Below are 8560 nucleotides of genomic sequence, written 5' to 3'. Positions count from 1 at the left end.
CCACTTTTTAAACAAACAAAAGAGAAAACAACTTTATATGTGGAGATATGTGTGTATTATATCTGGAAGGACTTTTCACATGTGAACCAGGGAAGGGAAATGCAGTGGGGGGGTGAGATTTTATGTATATATTCTGTATTTTCTCAAATTCATTTACTTTTCTCCATTCTGGTTGCCACTGGCCCATGCTAAGCCACCATGACCTCTGGTGTTGAAAACACAATGGTCTTCTTCCTGGTTCACCTCTCAAGTCATCTCTGCCACCATCAGGAAGGTGGGGATTCAGGGGACAGCCCATGGATATGTTGGCCTCAAGAGTACACTATTGCAGTGGGGTCAGGAGGCCGCTGTAAGGCTGCCCATGATACTGCCCATCTAGTAAAAATAGAATCTTGCAAAAAAAGTGGGTAGGGTGTAATCTCATTTTTTAAAAATTGAAGTACAGTTGATTTACAATGTTGTGTTAGTTTGTGGTGTACAGCATAGTGATTCAGTTATACATGTATATATATATATATATATATATATATATATATATATATATATATATATATACATTCTTTTCCATTATAGGCTATTACAAGGTATTGAATGTAGTTTCCTGTGCTCTACAGTAGGACCTTGTTTATCTATTTTATATATAGTAATTTTATAACCCTCTTTTTAAATAAAAATTTTAATGTTAAATAATACAAGTGAATATATATGTGTGTATGTGTGCATTAAAACATTTGGAAGTCATGGCTGGTACAACACTTCATTATCCACAAAGCAGGTGACAGGTAAGTATTTTCCTAGGAACAGCTCCACAGGGCACCCAAATGACCTTGCATGTATCACATGGGCCAGGCAGGCAAGGTTTGAACTGCAGCTAATCTGGATCTTGGCAGACCATGAGAAGATGGAGGCCTGTGAGGAACTGCTCTGAGACCATCTTCCATTCATCTCCTGTGTTAGTCAGCTCGGGCTGTCATACACAGTACCACAGACTGGGTGGCCTACGTAACAGAAATGTTATTCCTCACAGATCTGGAGGCTGGAAGTCCAAGATCAAGGTGCTGGCAGGGATGGTTCCTTCTGAGGGCCAAGAAGGAAGGATCTGTCCCAGGTCTCTCCCCTTGGTTTATAGATGACTGTCTTCTCCCGGAGTCTTCCTGTCATCTTCTCTCTGGGTCCTTATCTCCTCTTCTCTTAAAGACATCAGTCAGATTGGATTACAGCCCACCCATCTGCTCTCACTTTAATGTAATTACGTCTTTACAGACCCCGTCTCTAAAGGCAGTCACATTCTGAGATAGTAGGAATTCGGATTTCAACATATGAGTTTGGAGCTGGAGATATAATTCAGCCCATAACATCCCCTTATCTCCCTTGGGAGGCTCTCAGGAGACCGAGTCTCATCACCTCCTGGGTTCTGATGAGGTCGGAGACTTTCATACCATCCCCCTCAAGATCAAACTAGTACAAAACTGCCCCATTTTATATTTTATACTGCCAGTCTAGAATGTGCCCATCTGGCCCCTTTTGTTTCAATGTCATCCTTTTTGGGGTGAGACAAGCACCCAGGGACTTGGCACCTTTGGCTAATTTTCCTTTCATTGTGTATAGAAGTAATAAAGTGTCCAAATCTGAAAGTGGCTCACTGCATCTTTATCAGCCAAATCAGCCAGGGAAAGTCTTATGTGTGCTTGACAACTGACACTGGAATGTGTTGCAAAAACAAAAACAAAAATCTTGCTAACAGAGGTGGGAGAAAGGGAAACAAAAAGGACAGCTCCCAACCCTGTGCCCCTCCCCTCCCCCGAGCCCAGCACCCAGCGCTCTTATGCTGGGATGACCCAGGCCTCCCAGTCCCGGTCTCTAGCTTGCCTGTATTTGAACTTACTTGCCATTAAAATGAATGAACAAAAGATGAAACATAACTACATGTGCATATCTGTGTGCACCGAAATATTAACAGCTTTTTACATATGAACTGATGGCACTGATAATCCTTAGAAAACAGATTTTAACATTTTATGCATATTTTATACAACAGGCCCTGGAGGACACAGGTGAACTGCCAGAGGTGGGGAAGGTTGGCCTCTGACGGGAAAGCTGAGCCCACTCACAGTTAACATCCTGTACAGGAATCGTCACTCTCAACTTTTTCCTCAACAAACAGAAGTTGAGCTAAAGAAATCAAAACCACGATGAGGGACCACTTCACACCCATGAGGATGGTTATTTCCAAAACCCAGAAACAAACAGAAGATAACAAGCATTGGCGAGGATGTGGAGAAACTGGAACCCTCGTGCACTGCTGGTGGGGATGTAAAATGGTACAGCCATTATGGAAAACAGTAGCCAGATGCAGAAGGACAAATGTTGTCTGATTCCACTTATATGAGGCCCCTAGGGTGATCAGATTCATAGAGACGGAGCGTAGGCTGGTGGTTGCCAGGAAGAAAGGAGGAGTCAGTGTTGAATGGGTGCAGAGTTTCAGTTTGGGAAGATGAAAAATTTCTGGTAATGGATGGTGGTGAGTCAATCATGTCTTGCACAACAATGCATATGTCTTTTTTTTTGTATATGTCTTTAATTCCACTGAGTTGTACACTTCAAAATGGTTCAGATGGTCAATTTTGTTATGTGTATTTTACCACAGTAAAAAAAAAAAAAGAGTCCAGCGCTTGCTACCGCAACACATATACAGTTGGAACCATACAGAGAAGATTAGCGTGGCCCCTGCACAAGGATGGCATGCAAATTCATGGAGCATGTTCCATATTTTTTTAATGCAGAAAAAGGATAAGGACTAGAATAAAGATTTCCTGGGGGGAGGGAGGGATAAATTAGGAGTTTGGGAGTAACAGATACACACTACTATATATAAAATAGATTAACAGCAAGGACCTACTATATACCACAGGGAACTATATTCAATATCTTATAATAACCTATAATGGAAAATAATCTGAGAAAGAATATATGTATGTATATGTGTAACTGAATCAATCAGTTTACTGTACACCTGAAACTGACACAACATTGTCAATCAACTATACTGCAACAAAAAAATAAAAATTTCCTGGTATCTGAAAACCTATCTCACCACACACACGCACACACACAACAGTATACAAAAGGATCTCTTCTAAAGTAAACTTTATACTCCACACACACAAAAAATTTAGCTCAGGATTTGAGAGGCTTTGCTGCCTGGAGATGGAATTTAATAAAGACATCAGATCCTTTGTCGCAGTTTTGCACCTGTTGAGAGAGGAACTGAGCTCGGCCACCTGTGAGCTAATTGCCAGAGAGCCTGCCCAGGTGGGGATGGTCCTGGGCCAGGGAGGTTGGATACACCGTGGACACATCATTTCCCTTCTCTCTGTCTACAGCCTGGGTGAAAGGACACAGGGTTAAAAGCTAAGACGCGCACAGCGTTCTTTGAATCTCCATCCTCTCTGTCTCTCCCCACCCTCAGCCCATTGCACTTCCTCTGTGGAACCTTCCACGAACTCTTCCCCTAACTGCTACAGCCGTTATTCATTCCACATGTGACTTTCAGCATGTCTGACTTACTGTTTAATATCATGAGCTGACTTTGCATGGGTATATGTCTTCCGTCCCCAACTAGACTAGAAGTTGCCCTCAAAGGTAAAGACTGATTCTTAGCCCCCCTTGGATCTCTTCAGCTCTCCCATCAGTGTCTAGCGTATAGGAAGGGGCAGTACATCAGACAACGGAATATAGTTCAGTGCTAAAGAGAAATGAGCTTGCAAGCGGCGAGAAGACATGGAGGAACCAGAAATGCCGATGACCAAGTGAAAGACGCCAATCTGAAAAGGCTACCTGCTGGATGAGTCCAACTACTCGACACTCTGGAAGAGACAAAACTGTGGAGACAGTAAAAAGATCAGTGATTTCCAGGGCTGGGGGGAGAAGGAGGGATGACGAGATGGAGCACAGGGGATGCTTAGGGCAGTGAAACTATTCTGTATGATACTGTCATGGTGGATACATGATATCGTGCATTTGTCAAAATCCATACAATGTATACAACAGAGAGTAAACCCTAATGTAAACCACGGAGATTGGTTAATAATAATGTATCGATATTGATTCCTCAATATTGAACCAATATTCTAATGCAAGATATTAATAATAGGGGAAACTGGGGGTTGTATATGGGAACATCTGCCCAGTTTTCCTGTAAACCTAAAACTGCTCTAAAAAAGAAAATCTATTATATATTTTATATATAATTGAGTGGTTAATTGAGTGAATATTAGACCATCCAGATGGACACATCCACTTAGGAGCAGGCTGGGAAGATTTATCCAGGCCTGACATTTTTCAAAATTCAGTGAAACATAGTTGGCAGTTAATTAAGGTTTCTTCTTGAAGCCAAAGAAGAAAAATTAGAAGATGACTAAGCACCTATTTGCGACTTAAAATATATGCAGAAAGTTGCTAGATTTGCCCCTAGGTCTTTGTGTTTCTTTACCTTTTGTCCTAATTCGTGTATCATATTTTGTATTGAAATCATAAGTAATTTTTACAGAGAATCAAAGCATCCTTAATTGCATCTGACGTCCCCTTTCCAGGCTTCCTCCAGCCCTGACCTCTAAAGGGGAGGAACAGTCCACACCTCACATGGCTTCGTTCAGAGAACTAAGGAAGGGAGTTAAAAACCAAATGCCCACCATATATCTGGAGAAAAACAAAATTCAAAAAGACACATGCACGCCAACGTTGACAGCAGCACTATTTACAATAGCCAAGACATGGAAACAACCCAAATGTCCATCAACAGATGACTGGATAAAGAAGCTGTGGTACATATATACAATGGAACACTACTCAGCCATAAAGAAGAATAAAATAATGCCATTTGCAGCAACATGGATGGACCTAGCAATTGTCATTCTAAGTGAAGTGAGACAGAAAGAGAAAAATGCCATATGACATCATTTACATGAGGAATAGAAAAAATTATAACAATAATAAGGACACAAATGAACTAATTGTTATTTTGATTTCTTGACTATGTGTAACCACATTTGACTGTCCTTTATGACTGGATTACCGCATTCTGTTGATTCTTATATTGTGGTTGGCTTTATTCCATAGATAACTATGTAAGTTTAAAAAGCTAAAGATCTAGTGTGTTCTTAGAAATAATAATTAGTACATATATGTAAACTGAAAAAAATGTGCAGTATACTGTATACACGTATTTATGTGCACTCTAATGTGTATGTGCAGTCAAACTGTAATTTAAAAAAAAAAAACAATGCCCACCATTACAGTAGTACCACCTGCCTACCAGATTCTGGGAAGATAGTATTCAGGGAACTGCATTGCAGAGAGAAACACAAGGTTCTGATGTCAATAGATATTTGTCAAGAAAGTGCTTGACCAAAAAGGCAGTGGGCGGGACAGCCATTCCCAGTGGCCATTTTGTTTCTGTAATAGACCAGGGCGGGTCCATGTCAGTGGCCTGTGTGAATTTCCAGAGCCTTCTTGCCCCTCCAAACTTACAATGCAATGACATAAACAGGTTTAACATTCTTCCGTATTTCCCAAGTTTCCAGCCTTCATTATCCTGAGCAAGCAGCGCTAACTAATGTTATTCTGTTCATGTTCGGGGCACCTGACCTCTCGCGTGTGCAGAAAGAAGAGGCAAATGCGTGTCTCCAGCGGGTGGTCCTGACACTGGGTTTTATATGGGACCTTCCCACTGTTCTTGGCTCCCAGGTGACTGCATTTTTCAGCTCCGCAGTGCACCACAGTTCCCTCTTTCCTTTATCATACACCCCTGCCACACCGCATCACCCACCCCATGCAGACTCTGATAAGAGGCTAGAAAACAGACCTTGTAATCCTGCTGTCAAACAGTAGCCTGAGACCAAAGGGGCTCCCTAGAAAGCTTCCAGAATAATTTGGTTCTGACAAGAGTGGCAAACTATACAGATGTTACTCTGCCAGGTGCCACTGTAAGTGCTTTATGTCTCTCACCTTCATATAATCCTCACAACAACCATAGGAGGGAGGCGTTATTATTGACCAGCCCCATTTTACAGATGAGGAGACTGAGGCCCAGAGAGGTTAATTAAGTTGCCCAAGTTAACAGTTGGAAGTAGCAGAGCCAGGATTTGAACCTAGGTAGCCTGGCTCGGGAGGGCTATACCACCACTCCACAGCCCCTGGCTGGCTGTCGAGCTGGAGTAGACGGTGCTAGAAGACAGAAGACCACCCCAGGTGCCTTCAGACGAGTGTGCCTTCAGACCACACACCAGAATCGCCTGTGGGTCATTGTTGCACTACAGAATCCAGAGCCTCATTCTGAATTTATTGGCTAAGAACCCAGGGCTGAGGGCCAGGTGGAAATCTGTACATTTAACAAGTCCCCCAGGTGTTCCAACACAGGTGATCCAGAGGCAATTCTGAAACCCCACAATTATTCAGATCGAAAGAGCAGAGACCAGGTTCAAATCCTGATTCATCCACTTTCTACCTGTGTGACCTTGGAAAAGTTCATTAACCGCTCTGAGCCTCAATTGTTTTCAATTCAAAAATAGAAATAATACACCTTTTAAGATTTTGTGGCTTCCTGGGCTGCTTCTCTCTTTCGCTCTGGCCCGTGGCGCCGGCAGGATGGGCAAGTGTCGCGGTCTTCGTACTGCCAGGTAGCTCCGCAGCCACTGACGAGACCAGAAGTGCCATGATAAACAGTACAAGAAAGCCCACTTGGGCACAGCCCTGAAGGCCAACCCTTTTGGAGGCGCTTCTTATGCAAAGGGAATTGTGCTCAGAAAAGTAGGGTTTGAAGCCAAACAGCCAAATTCTGCCATCAGGAAGTGTGTCAGGGTTCAGCTAATCAAGAATGGCAAAAAAAAAAAAAATCACAGCCTTTGTACCCAATGATGGTTGTTTGAATTTTATTGAGGAAAATGATGAAGTTCTGGTTGCTGGATTTGGTCGTAAAGGTCATGCTGTTGGTGACATTCCTGGAGTCCGCTTTAAGGTGGTCAAAGTAGCCAGTGTCTCTCTTTTGGCTTTATACAAAGGCAAGAAGGAAAGACCAAGAGCATAAGTTTTGATGGTGAAAGCACGAGAGTAATAAATTTTCATATGCAAAAAAAAAAAAGATTTTGTGACATTTACACTGAGTTACTGTACATCTGGTATAATTCCATGTATATATATTTAAAACTGTATATGTGTATCTTACACATATATATAAATATTAGACAAAGGTCAGATAGACTAAACTATTAAGGTTGATTATCTCTAGGGAGATAAGGGGGTGTGATAAAGGGGGGTAGAGAGTGGGATGGGAAAGGCTTCCACTTCTTACTCCATGTATTAAATTTTAATTTTTTGGAAAGAGAATGTATTAAAGTGTTGTATATATAAAATATCTTTTATCAAAACCCAAAAGATTAAATAGAATCCTGGAGATAAAGTGCCTGGCTCACACTACATGCTCGATTAATGGTAGCTGTTGGTCTCATCATCAGCCACAAACATTTGTTGAGTGCCTATTATGTGCGAGTCATCATATTTAGGCTGCATCGGCAGGCAGAGAAGTACAAAACAAAGTCCCTGCTCTCGCATGCACAAAAAACCCCCCAAACACCCAATGGCAGTGTTTACTTTGGGACCAATGAGTGCTATAGAAAATAAAGCCTTTAAGAGTTGAAATGAGAGAGATCATTTCCAGCTGGCCTCTTCAGGGGAGGTGGGGCTCCCGCAAGGCATTGAGGAAAGGGGAAGATTTCAATAGGCAGAGAAAGGGGGGGAAAAACATTCCAGTGGCAGAAAAGAGCTTGGTTCAAAGGGCAGTGGGACTTGGTGGGCATGCGCAGAAGACGTTGAGTGGACATTTGGTCTGGATCGGCCGGGCTGCGGGATGAAATCGTGCCGGATCCCAGGCAGGCAAATAGCGGGGCTTCCCCTCCCACAACTGAAATAACACAGTCTCTGAACCCAACCCTTCCGGTGCTTGGAAAGGGGCCAAGATCGACTTTCTCAACAATTCTTGACCCTTGTGGACCAAACCTAGAATGGGAAGCTAAGTAGCCACAGCGATTGAAATTAAAAAAAAAAAAAAGTGGATCCTCTCCCCTAACCGCTGGGGCCCTAGTGTCTGCAGGCACGTGCAGGGCTTGGTGGGGCAGAGCGGAGGATGCGCCGTAACGTGGGGCTGGGGACACCGTGTGTATGTGCACGCTGCCACGTGTGGCGTGTGTGAGGACGGACGCGTGAGCGTGCACGTCGTAGTGACAGGCGGCATTTCCTGTGATTGTGTGCTGTGATGTACGGGGTTGAGTTATGAGCGCAGGGTGTGCTAACCGCATTCCTGAACGCTAATCTTTCTGAGCCACTAGGGAGGGGGTAGAGGGAAGCCAGCAGCGGGGGAAATATCCGTCCACAGAACACGCCCTCTGCCTTTCTAGGACTTCTGGTCAGAACTAGCGTCCTGGGAAGGGTGGGTGGCAGCGGGAGGAGGCAGGGAAAGGTTCACACAGGGCATGGATGTGAGCAGGACCAGAGCTGTCCCTTCCTC

At 43.4% G+C, this 8560-nt stretch overlaps 1 non-coding gene and 1 pseudogene across 1 annotated transcript; both read left to right on the top strand.

Annotated features, from left to right (window-relative positions):
• The first annotated feature begins 2672 nt into the window (after nucleotides 1-2672).
• On the top strand, nucleotides 2673-2774 carry LOC116277259 (U6 spliceosomal RNA). The gene has a single exon (XR_004186738.2). It is a non-coding gene; the product is annotated as a U6 spliceosomal RNA (small nuclear RNA).
• Nucleotides 2775-6645: 3871 nt separating this feature from the next.
• Nucleotides 6646-7124, top strand: LOC102537244 (small ribosomal subunit protein uS12-like; annotated as a pseudogene).
• Nucleotides 7125-8560: the final 1436 nt, after the last annotated feature.

This window comes from Vicugna pacos, chromosome X (assembly GCF_048564905.1).
Source record: "Vicugna pacos chromosome X, VicPac4, whole genome shotgun sequence".
Taxonomy (NCBI): Eukaryota; Metazoa; Chordata; class Mammalia; order Artiodactyla; family Camelidae; genus Vicugna; species Vicugna pacos.
The sequence above is the reverse complement of the archived record's forward strand: the minus strand, read 5'-3'. Positions and strand labels throughout refer to the sequence as shown.